This window comes from Eleutherodactylus coqui, chromosome 1 (genome assembly GCF_035609145.1).
Source record: "Eleutherodactylus coqui strain aEleCoq1 chromosome 1, aEleCoq1.hap1, whole genome shotgun sequence".
Classification (NCBI taxonomy): Eukaryota; Metazoa; Chordata; class Amphibia; order Anura; family Eleutherodactylidae; genus Eleutherodactylus; species Eleutherodactylus coqui.
The window spans coordinates 524,868,210-524,886,546 of record NC_089837.1 but is presented as its reverse complement, the minus strand read 5'-3'; positions in this window follow the sequence as shown (position 1 = coordinate 524,886,546).

The following is an 18,337-nucleotide window of genomic DNA, read 5'->3' as shown; positions in this document are numbered from 1 at the left end:
AGCGGTGTAGTACCACAACCCTCAGCAAGCAAACAGCCAGATTGCAGTATGGAGGAGCTGGACTAGATGGACAATGTCTTCATTCGGCCTTACATACTATGTTACTATGTTACTATGTTACACAGGAGGAGCAACCACTCACATATCTAACACATATTGCTGCTTAGTGTTATACTTGCACTTTGGCTGTGTGCATGCTGAGGTATGTTGTTCTACAGGTTCTACACCTGCCCTTGTACTTTGTATCAGTATATCAGTGAACATGGCCGCTGGCAGTGATTATTTGGATACATGTCCTCCTGCTGTGACTTGTTTATTCTTCCTAGCAGCTATCGCCATCTAGTGGAGAGAAAACATATGACTGGGGAACCTTGTAACATCAACTGTGTAACCTAAAGGGTGCTAGAAATGCTGATACAATTCAAGCAGCGCTCGCCTGGAGATTGGGGGGCCTGGAAAAAGACCCTATTTTCAAGCGAATGGACTGAACTGCAGTATTGGTCACTGGACAAACCACCGCGCCAAAAGTAACCGATGAAGGGGCCAAGACACAGCCGCTTCATTCTGATATACGGTTGGACAGATTATACATTGAGGGACATCACAGAATTACAAGTCATCCCTTATCCATAGGATTGGAGATCACGTGATGATCGGTGGGGGTCTCAGGAAACTAAATGGAGCATCGGTTGCGCAAGCGCATCAGTGCTATATTCACTGAAGAAGGGGATAAAAGCTGCTAGAAACGTTGCATCAAAACTTCCAATGATGATAAAATCCCCCAAAATCTTCACAAAATGCCATCAGAGGAGAGTAAACCCAACAGATACTAACTGGAGATGCCACTCAGAGATACAAATAATGGCCATCTGAGTGCCTTGAGGTATAAATTAGCACTCTGGGCTACCCTCACCTATGGTGTATTGTGATATCACTTGGAGATATGTAGTATTAACCAAACTGGTCATCAAATATCTGTATCTGCATACAAGAAACACCAATCACGGAAGGGCAAGAAATATTCAAATGCATTTTACTCACATGGCTCTTGGGGATATATATCCGAAAGTCAGTCATCACATGGTGTGCTGCGATTGTACACCCAGCATATAACCACAGAGGAAATGCAGGTAGGAAGTGTATACAGGAATCCAGGGGTGTTGTATATAAATACGTTAGCCTATTGAGGATCCTCTATGAGACCCCTCCTTAAACAGCAGAGGACCCATCCTGATAATGGTGCTCCGACTCACCGTCAACTGACCCTGGACACCCCTGACTCATCCTACACAAAATCATAACATTGTCAACATTGTGAAGGACCAACGCGTTTCACGTTTACACAATAGTTCTTCAGGGGACTCTTAGCTAGATAATAGAATAGTAAAGAGCGGGATGACTCTGCAGGCCTAATGAATGGCATCCTCTATGGGAACCAGTAAGCTGGATGGGGTGGGACTGGAAATTGCCATGGATATCGTAAGTATTCCAATTGTTCTGGATTTTCCGGGTCGTTGGGCGCTGGTTTGGTTTTTCATAAATGATTGTAAGCATACATTACAGTGAGTGCGATCTTCAGGAGTCAATATTTGCCATACTTACTTAGGTACACAGAGAAGCTGATTACTTCTCAGAGTCTCTGTGACAACTAAGCCGGACAGCTGCTGGAAGTGTCACCGCAGTGTGTGTTCCCAGTATCAGGGCAAAGCATCCATCACTGCGTTCCCCAGGTACCAAGGATACAAGGAAGGTGGAAGCTTACAGAGATGACATTATCCTGCAGGGTTAAAATTAGTTAAAGCGATTATCAGAATATGACATTATGCTTTAATATAAGAATATTTAAAGCTTGGTGCTCTTTTATGTCATTATTAGAGATGAGCGAACGTGTTCTTCCGAGCTTGATATTCGTGCGAATATTAGGGTGTTCGGGATGTTCGTTATTCGTAACGAACACCATGCGGTGTTCGGGTTACTTTCACTTCCTTCCCTGAGACGTTAGCGCGCTTTTCTGGCCAATTGAAAGACAGGGAAGGCATTACAACTTCCCCCTGTGACGTTCAAGCCCTATACCACCCCCCTGCTGTGAGTGGCTGGGGTAATCAGGTGTCCGCTGAACATAAAAGTCGGCCCCTCCCGCGGCTCGCCTCAGATGCGGTGTGAGTTAGATGAGGGACAGTGCTGTTTATACCGGAGCTGCTGTAGGGAAAGAATTGGTAGTTAGTGTAGGCTTCAAGACCCCCAAAGGTCCTTATTAGGGCCACTGATAGCTGTGTGTTGGCTGCTGTTAGCAGTGGCAATTATTTTTTTTCTCAAAATCGGCTCTGCAGAGCGTTGCACCCGGCATTAGGGACAGAAGTGCTGCATAGGCAGGGAGAGTGTTAGGAGTGAGTGTAGCCTTCAAGAACCTCAACGGTCCTTTCTAGGGCCATATTTATCCGTGTGCAGTACTGTCCAGGCTGCTGTTAGCTGTGCTGCATTTTTTTTTCTTCTCAAAATCGCCTCTGCAGAGCATTGCACCCTCCATTGATACTGCAGGGAAAGAATTGTGTAGGCAGGGCCACAACACAGTTATTATTCATTGAATATACGCAGTGCTGCCTTTTGGTGGAAAAAAAACTGAAAATAATTGTATTTGTCCTGCCTCTGTCCGTTCTAAGGGCGGTGCACACGTGTCGGCTGCATGTGCAACGTTTAAAAATCATACGCACCCAGCTACGTTTTACTCCTGGCTTCGCCATTTGCTTTCCTTAATTGGGAAAAAAAATACCTGCTCTGCCAGAGTTAATAACTCTGCTACCCTCACGTTCTGTGACACATTAGCAGGAAAACAGCACAGTTATTAAACTTCTCATGTTCATTGAATATACGCAGTGCTGCCTTTTGGTGGAAAAAAACTGAAAATAATTCTATTTGTCCTGCCTCTGTCCGTCCCAAGGGCGGTGGACACGTGTCGGCTGCGTGTGCAACGTTTAAAAATCAGACGCACCCAGCTACGTTTTACTCCTGGCTTCGCCATTTGCTTTCCTTAATTGGGAAAAAAAATACCTGCTCTGCCAGAGTTAATAACTCTGCTACCCTCACATTCTGTGACACATTAGCAGGGACACAGCACAGTTATTAAACTTAGATTATTCATTCACTAGAGGCAGTGGGGCCTTTCGTTTTCAAAAAACGGAAAAAATTATATTTGGCTGCAGTCTTGCGCCAATTTATTTCCTGCCTGTGAAATCAAATCACTGGTAATACAGCATGCTGAGGGGTAGGGGTAGGCCTAGAGGACGTGGACCCGGCCGAGGACGCGGAGGGCCAAGTCAGGGTGTGGGCACAGGCCGAGCTCCTGATCCAGGTGTGTCGCAGCTGACTGCTGCGCGATTAGGAGAGAGGCACGTTTCTGGCGTCCCCACATTCATCGCCCAATTAATGGGTCCACACGGGAGACGGTTATTAGAAAATGAGCAGTGTGAGCAGGTCCTGTCCTGGATGGCAGAAAGTGCTTCGAGCAACCTATCGTCAACACGCAGTTCTGCGCCGTCCACTGCTGCAAATCCGAATCCTCTGTCTGCTGCTCCTCCTTCCTCCCAGCCTCCTCACTCCACTACAATGACACCTGCTCAGGAGCGGGAACACTCCCAGGAACTGTTCTCGGGCCCCTGCTTAGATTGGGCAGCAGCGGTTCCTCTCCCACCAGAGGAGTTTATCGTCACTGATGCCCAACCATTCGAAAGTTCCCGGGGTCCGAGGGAAGAGGCTGGGGACTTCCGCCAACTGTCTCAACAACTTTCTGTGGGTGAGGAGGACGATGACGATCAGACACAGTTGTCTTGCAGTGAGGTAGTAGTAAGGGCAGTAAGTCCAAGGGAGCAGCGCACAGAGGATTCGGAGGAAGAGCAGCAGGACGATGAGGTGACTGACCCCACCTGGTGTGCAACGCTTACTCAGGAGGACAGGTCTTCAGAGGGGGAGTCAAGGGCATCAGCAGGGCAGGTTGCAAGAGGCAGTGCGGTGGCCAGGGGTAGAGGCAGGGCCAGACCGAATAATCCACCAACTGTTTCCCAAAGCGCCCCCTCGCGCCATGCCACCCTGCAGAGGCCGAGGTGCTCTAAGGTCTGGCAGTTTTTCACAGAGACGCCTGACGACCGACGAACAGTGGTGTGCAACCTTTGTCGCGCAAAGCTCAGCCGGGGAGCCAACACCAACAGCCTCACCACCACCACCATGCGCAGACATATGATGGCCAAGCACCCCACAAGGTGGGACGAAGGCCGTTCAGCGCCTCCGGTTTGCACCCCTGCCTCTTCCCCTGTGCCCCAACCTGCCACTGAGATGCAACCCCCCTCTCAGGACACAGGCACTACCGCCTCATGGCCTGCACCCACACCCTCATCTCCGCTGTCCTCGGCCCCATCCAGCAGTGTAGTTCAGCGCACCGTCCAGCCGTCGCTTGCGCAACTGTTGGAGCACAAGTACGCCGCCACGCACCCGCACGCTCAAACGTTAACCGTCCGCATAGCAAAATTCATCAGCCTTGAGATGCTGCCGTATAGGGTTGTGGAAACGGAGTCCTTCAAAAGTATCATGGAGGCGGCGGCCCCGCGCTACTCAGTTCCCAGTCGCCACTACTTTTCCCGATGTGCCGTCCCAGCCCTGCACGACCACGTCTCCCGCAACATTGTACGCGCCCTCACCAACGCGGTTACTGCCACGGTCCACTTAACAGCGGACACGTGGACAAGCACAGGCGGGCAGGGCCACTACATCTCCCTGACGGCACATTGGGTGAATTTAGTGAAGGCTGGGACAGAGTCAGAGCCTGGGACCGCTCACGTCCTACCCACCCCCAGAATTGCGGGCCCCAGCTCGGTGGTGGTATCTGTGGAGGTGTATGCTTCCTCCACTAAAGCACCCTCCTCCTCCTCCTCCTCCTCTGTCTCGCAATCAAGATGTGTTAGCAGCAGCATGTCGCCAGCAGTCGGTGTCGCGCGGCGTGGCAGCACAGCGGTGGGCAAGCGTCAGCAGGCCGTGCTGAAACTACTCAGCTTAGGCGATAAGAAGCACACGGCCCACGAACTGCTGCAGGGTCTGACACAGCAGACCGACCGCTGGCTTGCGCCGCTGAGCCTCCAACCGGGCATGGTCGTGTGTGACAACGGCCGTAACCTGGTGGCGGCTCTGCAGCTCGGCAGCCTCACGCACGTGCCATGCCTGGCCCACGTCTTTAATTTGGTGGTTCAGCGCTTTCTGAAAAGCTACCCACGCTTGTCAGACCTGCTCGTAAAGGCGCGCCGGCTCTGCGCACATTTCCGCAAGTCCCACACGGACGCTGCCACCCTGCGCACCCTGCAACATCACTTTAAGCTGCCAGTGCACCGACTGCTGTGCGACGTGCCCACACGGTGGAACTCTACGCTCCACATGTTGGCCAGGCTCTATGAACAACGTAGAGCTATAGTCGAATACCAACTCCAACATGGGCGGCGCAGTGGGAGTCAGCCTCCTCAATTCCTTTCAGAAGAGTGGGCCTGGTTGGCAGACATCTGCCATGTCCTTGGTAATTTTGAGGAGTCTACCCAGATGGTGAGCGGCGATGCTACAATCATTAGCGTCACCATTCCTCTGCTATGCATCTTGAGAAATTCCCTGCAAACCATAAAGGCAGCTGCTTTGCGCTCGGAAACGGGGGCGGGGGAAGACAGTATGCCGCTGGATAGTCAGGGCACCCTCCTGTCTATTTCTCAGCGCGTACAGGAGGAGGAGGAGGAGCATGAGGAGGAGGGGGAAGAGACAGCTTGGCCCACTGCTGACGGTACACCGGCTGATTGCCTGTCATCCTTTCAGCGTGTATGGCCTGAGGAGGAGGAGGAGGAGGAGGATCCTGAAAGTGATCTTCCTAGTGAAGACAGCCATGTGTTGCGTACAGGTACCCTGGCACACATGGCTGACTTCATGTTAGGATGCCTTTCTCGTGACCCTCGCGTTGCACGCATTCTGGCCACAACGGATTACTGGGTGTACACACTGCTCGACCCACGCTATAAGGAGAACCTGCCCACTCTCATTCCCGAAGAGGAAAGGGGTTCGAGAGTGATGCTATACCACAGGACCCTTGCGGACAAGCTGATGGTAAAATTCCCAGCCGACAGCGCTAGTGGCAGAAGGCGCAGTACCGAGGGCAAGGTAGCAGGGGAGGTGCGGAGATCGAGCAGCATGTACATCCCAGGCAGTGCAACAGTCTTTAAGGGCCTGGCCAGCTTTATGGCTCCCCAGCAAGACTGTGTCACCGCTCCCCAGTCAAGGCTGAGTCGGCGGGAGCACTGTAAAAGGATGGTGAGGGAGTACGTAGCGGATCGCACGACCATCCTTGGTGACGCCTCTGCCCCCTACAACTACTGGGTGTCGAAGCTGGACACGTGGCCTGAACTAGCTCTGTATGCCCTGGAGGTGCTTGCTTGTCCTGCGGCTAGCGTCTTGTCGGAGAGGGTGTTTAGTGCGGCTGGGGGAATCATCACAGATAAGCGTAGCCGCCTGTCAACCGACAGTGCCGACAGGCTAACACTCATCAAGATGAACAAAGGCTGGATTTCCCCAGACTTCTGTTCTCCACCAGCGGACAGCAGCGATACGTAAGCAATACGTAGGCTGCACCCGCGGATGGAAGCTACGTTCTCTCTCACCATCCAAAACGGGGACATTTCTGCTTCATCAATCTGTGTCTAATATTCCTCCTCCTCCTCCTGCTCCTCCTCCTGAAACCTCACGTAATCACGCTGAACGGGCAATTTTTCTTAGGGCCACAAGGCTCACTCAAATAATTTTTCTGAACAATTTTTATAAGTTTCAATGCGCTTAAAAGCGTTGGAACTTTAACTTGAACCAATTTTTCGTTACACTGGGCTGCCTCCAGGCCTAGTTACCACTTAAGCCACATTAACCAAAGCGATTAATGGGTTTCACCTGCCCTCTTGGCTGGCCATGGCCAATTTTTGGGATGTACATTAGTACTGTTGATACAGCAATTTTTGTGGGCCCTCGCCTACAGTGTAATCAAATGAATTTTTAGCCCACCTGCATTACAGCTGACGTTACCTCAGCTGTGTTGGGCAATGCAATGGGATATTTCTATGTACCGCCGGTGGCTTCCTGGCACCCACCCAGGCAGTGGGTCCACAGGGAATTATAAATGCATCTGTTTCCACTTGTAAAGAACCCCAGTCTGACTGGGGCATGCAGTGTGGGCCGAAGCCCACCTGTATTACGCACGACATTACTACCTCAGCTGTGTTGGGCAATGCAATGGGATATTTCTATGTACCGCCGGTGGCTTCCTGGCACCCACCCAGGCAGTGGGTCCACAGGGAGTTTAACCTACATGTGTCCACTTCTAAAGAACCCCAGTCAGACTGGGGCATGCAGTGTGGGCCGAAGCCCACCTGTATTACGCACGACATTACTACCTCAGCTGTGTTGGGCAATGCAATGGGATATTTTTGTGTACCGCCGGTGGGTTCCAGGGAGCCACCCATGCTGTCGGTCGACAGGGACTTCACAATAGGGAGTTGTACCTGCCTGTGTCTATGAATTAAAAAGCCCGGTCTAACTGGGGCATGCAGACACCTTGACAGAATGAATAGTGTGTGGCACATAGGTTCCCCATTGCTATGCCCACGTGTGCAGCTCCTGATGGCGGTGGCACAGGATTCTATTTCTCATTGCTTCTGTACAGCATTGTGGGCTATCGCCCCGCCCCTTTTAAAGAGGGTCGCTGCCTAGCCGTGCCAACCCTGTGCAGTGTGTGCCTGCGGTCCCTCGTCATGGCAGACGCACTTCTAAATAGACATGAGGGTGGTGTGGCATGAGGGCAGCTGAAGGCTGCGCAGGGACACTTTGGTGTGCGCTGTGGGGGGGAGGGGGGGCGGTTGGGCAGCATGTAACCCAGGAGAAGTGGCAGTGGAGTGTCATGCAGGCGGTGATTGTGCTTTGTTGGAGGTAGTGTGGTGCTTAGCAAAGGTATGCCATGCTAATGATGGCTTTTCAGAAGTAAAAGTTGTTGGGAGGGGGGGGGGCCCCACTCTTGCCGGTATTCTGGCTTAATAGTGGGACCTGTGAACTTGAGATGCAGCCCAACATGTAGCCCCTCGCCTGCCCTATCCGTTGCTGTGTCGTTCCCATCACTTTCTTGAATTGCCCAGATTTTCACACATGAAAACCTTAGCGAGCATCGGCGAAATACAAAAATGTTCTGGTCGCCCATTGACTTCAATGGGGTTCGTTATTCGAAACGAACCCTCGAACATCGCGGGAAGTTCGTTTCGAATAACGAACACCCGAACATTTTAGTGTTCGCTCATCTCTAGTCATTATCCATAAGATATAAATTCTGTAATATTGCAGTTTGCACACTGTCCACTAGGAAAGGCGCAGTATACTGATGTTTCCTACTTCTGCATTTAGCTTTCAGCTTTGCTGTGTAGACTTAGACAGAGTGCATAGTCATCTCTTATTTATTACAATGTAGGATCAGCAGAGTCATATCATCATTAGAGGCCAAGGTCAGTAAAGTCATCTCATTATCATTAGAAGGTGGGGTCAGCAGAGTCATAGAATCCTGGAATGGTAGAGTTGGAAGGGACCTCTAGGGTCATCGGGTCCAACCCCCTGCTCAATGCAGGATTCACTAAATCATCCCAGACAGATATTTGTCCAGCCTTTGTTTGAAGATTTCCATTGAAGGAGAACTCGCCACCTCCTGCGGCAACCTGTTCCACTCATTGATCCCCTCACTGTCTAATATCTAATCTGTGTCTCCTCCCTCTCAGTTTCATCCCATTGCTTCTAGTCTTTCCTTGTGCAGATGAGAATAGGGCTGATCCCTCTGCACTGTGACAGCCCTTCAGATATTTGTAGACCGCTATTAAGTCTCCTCTCAGCCTTCTCTTCTACAGGCTAAACATTCCCTGATCCTTTAACTGTTCCTCATAGGACATGATTTGCAGACCGCTTACCATCTTGGTAACTCTTCTCTGAACTTGCTCCAGTTTGTCTATGTCTTTTTTAAAGTGGTGTGCCCAGAACTGGACACAGTATTCCAGATGAGGTCTGACTAAGGAAGAGTAGAGGGAGATAATGACCTCACGTGATCTAAACTCTATGCTTCTCCTAATACATCCCAGAATTGTGTTTGCCTTTTTGGCTGCTGCATCACATTGTTGACTCATGTTCAGTCTATGATCTATTAGTTTACCCAAGTCTTTTTCACATGTGCTGCTGCTTAGCCCAATTCCTCCCATTCTGTATATGCTTTTTTCATTTTTCTTGCCCAGATGTAGGACTTTGCATTTCTCCTTGTTAAATACCATTCTGTTAGTCGCTGCCCACTGTGCAAGCTTTTCTAGATCTTTTTGAATCCTCTCCCTCTCTTCCCTAGTGTTAGCTATCCCTCCTAGCTTTGTGTCATCTGCACATGTGATCAGTTTCCCATCAATTCCCTTCTCCAGATCATTTATAAAAATGTTGACCAACACTGGGCCTAGGACAGAGCCTTGTGGTACCCCACTTGATACATTCTTCCACTTGGATGTGCAGCCATTTATGACCACTCTTTGAGTACGATCACTCAGCCAGTTCTGAATCCACCTAACAGTTTCCTTGTCAATCCCATATTTGGTCATTTTTCCAATAAGTATAGTATGAGATACTTTGTCAAATGCTTTAATAAAGTCAAGATATACTATATACATCGCATTTCCCTGATCAACCCAGTCGGTGATACTGTCATAAAAGGAAATTAGATTCGGCATGACTTGTTTGTTACAAACCCATGCTGGCTCTGGTTAATTACTCCATTTTCATCCAAGTACTTGCATACACGCTGTTTAATAATCTGTTCAAAGATCTTTCCCAGTATAGAAGTCAGGCTCACAGGCCTGTAGTTTCCTGGATCCATCTTCTTCCCTTTTTTGAAGATAAGGACAACATTTTCCCTTTTTAAATCTTCTGGGACTTCTCCTGTTCTCTACGAATTTTCAAAAATTATGGCGAGTGGTTCAGCAATTACCTCCGCTGCTTCCCTTAGTATCCTAGGAGGTAATTCATCTGGACCTTGAGACTTGAATTCATTTAGGTTAGCTAAGTGTTCCCTCACCATCTACCTGCTTACAGATAGCCTGCATTTGTTTATTCCCCCAAGAGCACAGGGAAGATCAGTTGATGTTCCATCTACTCTCTGAGAGAACAAATACAAAATAGGAATTTAAAAGTTCGGCCTTCTTAACCAATTCACCATTTTCATCCTGTAAGCATCCAATAGCATCTATGACTTCTTTTGCTTTTGACATACCCAGAAAATCCTTTTTTATTGCTTTTGGCCTCTGTTGCAAGCCTCAATTCATTATTAGCTTTAGCTTTTCTGACACTTGCCCTACAGTTTCTGCAGACCACGTTATATTCTTCTTTAGATATTCCCATTCTTTCTTCTCTTAGGGATTGTTAACGATTGTGCTTTGAGAATCTCATTTCTCAATATTTCTCAACCTTCTTGGACATTTCACTGAGGCATGATCCCTGCCTCCTAAGGTCCCAGCCACACTTACTGTTGGTAAGAATTGGGTACAAGATAGCAGATCCCCTTGTTTTCTCTTCTTTCTGGAAGATAAAGTTGTCAGCAAGAGCGGATAAGAATCTGTTGGATCCATTACTTTTACCTGAGAGATTCCCAACAAATGTCTGGATCGGTAAAATCTCCCATGATCACTGTGTTGCGCTTTTTTGAGAGCTTGGCCATCTGATGTAGACAGAGTTCCTCCATGTCTTCTGCTTGTCCAGGTAGCCTATAGTAAATGCCTACAATGGTGTCCTTTCTGTTGTTCTCTCCTTGTATTCTTACCCAAACAGTTTCTACTGAACTCCCAGCTATGAAGCTTGAATCTTGGTGGAGATGAAGGTTTTCCTATCATACAACACAACACCTCCTTCCCTTTTATTAGGTCTGTTTCTTATAAATAAGTTGTATTCTTCAAGCCTTGTATCCAATCATGTGTATCATCCCACCAAGTTTCCGTGATGCCTATGACCTCATATTTCTCTTCCTGTGTTAGGAGCTCCAATTCTCCTTGTTTGTTTCCCATGTTCTGTGCATTTGTGTAAAAACATGTTAGTTTGTGATCGGGGTCTCTTGTTCCTCTTCTTTCCTTTTGAATTTTTTGTCTTTGTTCTTTCTTTCCACTTCTAATAACGAGGGTCTTAAATGTATTAATTAGTTGTATATTTTTACCTGGCCTTTCACTTCCCCTCTAATAATGAGTCATCTCATTATTAGAGGGTGGGTTCAGCAGTGGTATTACTCTGGAGGCCAGGCTGTTTAGCTTACAAAAAGTTATTATTTACAATATATAATAAAAAAATATATAAATTTGGTATGAGTGTGATCACACAGACTTATACAATAAAGAATCCCCCCCCCCCCCAAGAAAAAAATGGTGCAATTGCATTTATTCCATTTCACCTCACTTAAAAATGTTAAAGTTATTGAATAAATTATATGGTACATTAAAGATACAACTTGATGAAGGGTGGGGGGATAAATGTTTGCACTGAGTCACCAGCTGGTTGTAGACATCAGGCTTTACTTGGCATATTGACTCATTTTCATTGGATCTAACAACAGTCTGATGATTGAGTCATCTTGGCCCCAAAGTATATAATGGGCATGCCATCTACCATGTGCCATTTATGATACTTGTACCAGGATGCAACTGCTGCCTCTGCACCCCCTATAACAACACCCCTGCAGATATCTATGGGAGTGCCAAATGAGCCTTGAGGTCCAGGCATTGGACAAGTTGCTTTTTGCGGGATTAGTAGTGTCAGTGGTCTGGTGGCTGCTTTTCTCCCTAAGGGCTTATTCACACGTGTATATCGGCCGCCGTTTTCATGGCTGACTGATATACGCTACCATCTGATGCATTGGATTCCTGGAACTATCTTCCTGCCCGGACTATGCCTGCTGCCATAGACTCCTATTGGAGCCAATGACAGCGGCCGGAGAAGGGGGGTGGGAGGGAGTTTAGCAGCGTGACTGCTAAACTCCCTTCCCATTCTCTCTTCCTCTATCCCCCATTCTGGCTGTTTGCAATGGGAGGCGGCGGAACTGGGCAGAGCTAAGCTCCAGCCCATCCCATCCCCTCCCATTGCTGGCTGTGGACAAGGGGTGGGAGCTTAGCTCCGCCTCGTCCCGCCACCTTCCATTGCAAACAGCTGGAGGGGAGGAGAGAGGAGGTGAGCCAGTAATAGGAAGGGAAGGGGGAAACAGCTTAACATGTAAAAATGCCTACGTTCGTAGGAAAGAGCCCTTAGGGTGGAGTTTTCATTGGTTTATTTCCGCATACTGAACCTCGACAAACTCCAATTAACACATTTGCCATCACCTCCATTATTTGTCTTCATGAGTTGCTCTAGACATTTATGGTATATTGCTGGCTGGACTTTACACGGTTTGACACTTTTATTTGTGATCTGCTGATAACAGTATTTCCTTCTCATATTTACTCCATATTACACAGCTGTCTAGTAAAGGGCCGGGACATCGTGCGGAAATGTCATAATGTTAAAGTCAAACAGTCCTGTGTCTGAAAGCAACTTATCTGCCCTTTAAAACACTCTTTGTCAAAAACACTCCGGCCCCCAGAAGAAGTTGTCATTTTGCTACAAATCTCTTCCTGCGGTTCCATCTCAGCAGATCTGTAATCATGAGAGTTGTGGTGATTAGATGGACGGTCTTGTCACCGGAGGCCCTAAAAGTGGTTCCCCCCTTGGCCTATAAGAGGCTCTCGGAGGCCCCTTGTGTGTAGTGACCTCTTCTTCCACTTGTAGAGCTTGTTGGCCACTAGACGCCTCTACGACGCAGAGAAGAGATTTCACTCTATAACCAGAGGGGGGCGCATTATTGGGATGTGAGAAGCTGGATGGTCGTATCAATGAATTGTCCCCCACCGGCTGTTCTGACCAGACTGTTAGGAGGTGTTGGGACCAGTGGATGTGTGAGGGCACACAAGATTACCAGGCTCAGCGCCCCTGACAGACCACCAGTAGAGAGGAGTGTCAGACCGGACAGTTAGGAGGTGTTGGGACCAGTGGATGTGTGAGGGCACACAAGGTGACCAGGCTCAGGACCCCCCCCCCCCCCCCCTGACAAACCACCAGTAGAGAGGAGTCTCTGTCCAGACTGTTAGGAGGTGTTGGGGCCAGTGGATGGGGGCACACAAGGTGACCGGGCTCAGGATGCCCCCTACAGACCACCAGAGGAGAGGAGGTGTTGGGACCAGTGGATGTGTGAGAGTACACAAGGTGACCGGGCTCAGGATGCCCCCTACAGACCACCAGTAGTGAGGAGCATCTGATCGTCCGACAAGCACCAGCAGCTTCAACTGTTTCATTGTCTGACACCCAGAGACAGGGGGCGCCATCGTTACACCCCTATGTCAGTTGGAACCATTTCCAGGCGCTTGGCTGAAGGACATTTGATCTTCCGGCCCCCATTACATGTACGGCCTCTGACCCCCACCGTCGCCCCCATTACATGTACGGCCTCTGACCCCCACCGTCGCCCCCATTACATGTACGGCCTCTGACCCCCACCGTCGCCTCCGTTTGCAGTGGTGTGCAACGATGTATCTGGACGCTATGGATGGAATTGGGTTGTCTTCAGCGATGAATCCAGGTTTAGTTTGGGCGCTGTCGACAGCCGTGTTTCTGTCAGTAGACCTTGGGATGAGCGCCTCAATCCTGCCTTTGCTGTGGAGCGGCACACTGCCCCCTGCTGGTGTGATGGTCTGCGGGGTTCATCGCATACGACAGTCGGTCCCCCCTAGTGGTGGTACGAGGGACAATGACAGCTCAGCGATATGTTCAGGACATCCTGCAGCCACATGTGTTCCTCTCATGGCGGCTTCCAGCAGGATAATGGACGGCCGCACACACAAGGGGGTCACAGGAGCCCCCACAACATTGGCACACGTCCGTGGCTGCAATTTAGTGAAAAAAAGAACACATCTGGACCTTATTAGGCTAAATATCCATTTAAATCATTGTGTAGATACTTTGTGTACATGGACAGGCCCTGTGTGCGAAAAAGTACAGTACTATCACAGACAAGTGTGCAAATCAGCCTTGTTCATAGTGCAAATACACTACGCTGAAGTATGCGCATTTGTACTTACACTTGTCTGAAGGAGCCCTAAGGTTAAGGTTGACTTCACATCGGCATATTAGGTAATACGCAGAGAATAGAACCCATAGATTTCCATGTTCACATTTCCGTATTCTGGATGCGCATTTTGGTTGCACTAAAAATTGCTCTATTTTTCTGTGTATTTGTGCACCAAAGTTCCCATAGAAGTCAACGGGGGTGCGCAACTTTGCCCACAATGTACCAGGAGATTCGTGAAACACTGCATAATGCCGCTGGAAAAAGAGCACATCTGGACGTATTTAGCCATTTCAATCGGTGCGTTTGGTTGCTGCACACAAATGAACAAGTCCTGCGGGGCAAAAAGACCGTCGGTAAGATTGGATATAATGGATCGCCGTTTATCTTCTATTTTGAGTCACATAATTGAGAATTTTGATATCAGTCTTTAGGTCCCCGTGTACACAGCATCCCGATTAGAGGGTACGAGGAAATGGATGGGTCGGGTTCTGGAAACTAAGTACATAAAGCATGTCGGAGTTGAAGGAACTTGTGAAGTCCGATCTGGGTGTATCAGCCATTTGTTGCTTCTCTTTGAAGGATACCTTGAGTAAATCATGTGATAATGATCTTATTCCATCTTCAGACCAATATTCATAATCAAGAAATGTAAAAAAGTGAGGGAGACTTTTCTTTCAAAGGGAATTTCAGATGAACGTTCTTGCTATCCTGTCACAGTTCTGTCCAAGTCCCATATTCGAATTGCAATATATGTTTTTTTAATTGTTTAGATACTTTATGGGGCACAATGGGAAAAGGTTATTTTTTTACTGTTTTTTTGACACTGTTATTTAGTTCCCACTCGGGACTTGAACTTGTGATCATTTGATCGCTTGTACTACATATTGCAATACTTCAGTATTGCAGCATATAACAATTTTTGATGAGTGCTTGATAGTCATTTATGCATGGCAGCCTTTATGCTAGCCCATCGGTACCCTCCAATCGTGTTGTAGGGGTGGGCTAAAGCGGTGAGGGAAGGGGTCCCCTCTCTTGCTGACTATTTAGACATGCAGTCAGCTTTGACGACAGGATCTAAAGACTTTACTGTTGCAATCAGAGCTAATTCTGATCCAACAAGTTACCGGCTGATGGCCGCTAGGTATGAACCAGACTTGGCTCCCGAGCACACTCCATACACACTTCACATTCATCCAACATAAATTTACATTAGGTGGTTGGGAAGTAGTTAAAGCAAAATATGATTAAGCTGCAATACGAGACACAACCAATAGACAGGCATAGCGCTGTTTGTTGAAGAGAGCAGCCATATTTTTCTAAACCTGGACAATCCTTCTAGGGTTCAGGTTTGAGTTTAGTGTAAGACTAAGGATGTTAAAGGGGGTTGAGATTCTACTGAAATGTGTTGCACAACCCAAGTATGACATAAGTAAAATACCATTGCCGGAAACAAATGAGGAACTTAGTCACCATTCTGACATAATAAGAATTCAGGGGAATCAATCCCATTGTCAGTCCTCGTAGTGTACACAGAGCTTCTCAGGAACCAGCCTCGACCTGCACGGACAGTTTTCGTCATCTATTTCTTATGAAATCTACTATTAAGCAATGGCCGCTCGTGGGCGGACGGCGGTTTACCTGCTGACTTTATTTTTTTGTGCCAGAACACAGATAACATGATAGTATCCCATAGCTTATAACTCATGATCCAAACAAGACCATACATAGAGGAGAAACGTCCCAAAGTGGGCTCACGGGGACAAGCAGCCAACACGCCAGACTGATGAAGGATGTTTAGACCCGCCTGATGAAGGCTCTTTCATCTGCCACACAATGATCTGATGAAGGATGTTTCATCTGCAACACAAAAGCCTGATGATGGTTGTTTAGACTGGTTCCCACTCATTTGCTAATGTCAAGTCATTAGAGAGAATAGGAGTTCTGCCAAGACTCATAACTCTCAGTGTTTAGAGCCAAGTGTGCTTGTAGACATGTTCTAGGGCTGTACTGGACACATGAGAAGTTTCCATTGACTAGAACCTCTACCAAGCATTAGAATGAAGGGTTTTATCCAAATATTGTGTTCCGTTGACTTTCAGCTAGCAGACTTCCATATCTCAGAAGAGCCCATGTCCCATTAACATTTAGCTCAGGAATCTTTGAAGATAGACACAGGAAGGGGGTGAGAGCTCAGAACAGGGTACATTTGTTCTAGTAACTGGGGGCAGAAGTGGTCTCATTAAAAAGATTATGAAGTAGAAAATGGAGAACCCTGCTAAGGGTGGTTGTTGTGGCTGTACTGGGATTGCTTTCTTTCTGATGATCAGGTACAGGTTTTGTAGGTGTTTCTCCATCTTCTGCTTCTGGTGGGAGTGGCATTAGGTGAGATGTCCTTAGTCTCGCCTATGGGTATTTGTCAGGGCTATTTAGCCTGGCCTGATGCTTAGCTCATTGCTGTTTAATCTTCAGTCTCCCTCTGTCTGTGATAGCAGTCAGAGCTTGGTTCAGGATCTCCCATTAACCTGTAGAATCTCAAAACTAAGTACTGCGTTTGTTATCATTTCCATATTGTTCCCTGTGTTATTCTTCTGTCCCACATAGGGTCAACTAGTGACCGAGGTATGTGGTCAGGTTTGTCCTTGTCAGGATGGGTTACCTGCGTTTAGGCAGGTCCCTTACCTGGGTAAGGTTCAAAAGGGGCAGCGTTTCCCTTTGTTGCAGTTGGTTTTATTGTTTTGCATTGTTTGGTGTGCAGTGCTGCGTGTATTTCAGGTTTATGGATCTAGGGCACTCCACTTGGATATAACAGTGGTTTTATATGAGCAATCTGCCCGTAGTAACGAGCCCTGGCCAACAAAGCGCATGTGTCAGTGAGCACTTGTTAACAAGGGTCACATAGGCAGATTATCACTAGTATGGGGGGGCAAATTATCTAAACTATGATTGTTTGTCCCCATATAGGATGCATTCGTCAGCAACATGTCCAGCTATTTACACGAGCCCCGGTACCCTTTCACATTTAGCTTGGAGAGCTCTCTATCTAAAAAGACTCCATGGCTGAGCGAAATTTAGTTAAAGTTTTGGACATGTGGAAAATTCTAAGCAAAAAGAGTCCCACAAAGTTTAGAACTGGGGCCTTCATTCTGTTAATTAGGAGCAGAGATTACCCCACAGCAAAGATCAACAATTGCCCCCATTATGGGGGTGAGCTTTGAGTTCCCAAACAGAAAGGTCTGGTAAATGACCGGCCTTAGCTGCGTGTGAGCTGTGCAGTCTCGCAAATCGTCAGCCACCAGGTTCAGGGGGGTACCAGGTGGATGTAGGCCGGGGCGATCGCTGCCGTTAGGGCCCTCCTTACAGATGATCCTCCTACATGTGGCAGAATCTTGTAAAGCCACATAAATGATCTTCCTTTTGGTCTCCTATCTTCTGATGTTCTGAGGCGCCACTGTCAGTCTATCAGCGCCCCCAGAACATGATTGCTTAGTTCCGCTACTGTATTTATGGTATGAGCTTGGCCCTAGTGCTGTATGTATGTTATTAGCTTTTTTTGGTGCTGTATTTATGTTATGAGATTGGTTCTGGTATTGTATCAATGTACTGAGCTAAGTTCAGGGGCTGCATTTATGAGCTTTGTTTGGGGATTTTATCTATGTACTCAGCTTGGTTCTTGTGCTGTATTTATGTACTGAGCTTGGTTCTGGTTCTGTATGTATGTTATGAGCTTGGTTCTTGTGCTGTATTTGTGTTATGAGCATGGTTCTGTTACAATATTTATTCTCTCAGCTATTTTGGTGTGGATATATACAGTTTTTTTCTCATGAAGAGTGTGCCAAAACTTTTTTTGCACAAAGTACCATCTAACCTAAGGCCGGCATTAGTCTGGTGTTTGTTTCCCCCTCCACCCCCTTCTATGACCCTTTGGCCAATTCCCTATGTCCAGGGTTTTGGCTCCTCTCTCCAAATGAATCATAAAAAGTCAATAACAAAAGTTTATAAGAAAACAATAAAAGTTTATTCTTTACACAACAGGAAACAGAAAGGTCATCATACCTTATCAGTGAGGGATATGTAGAGGGATATTTGTAGCTTCTGCTCATGCAAATCAGTAATGTATCAATATTGACATATGAG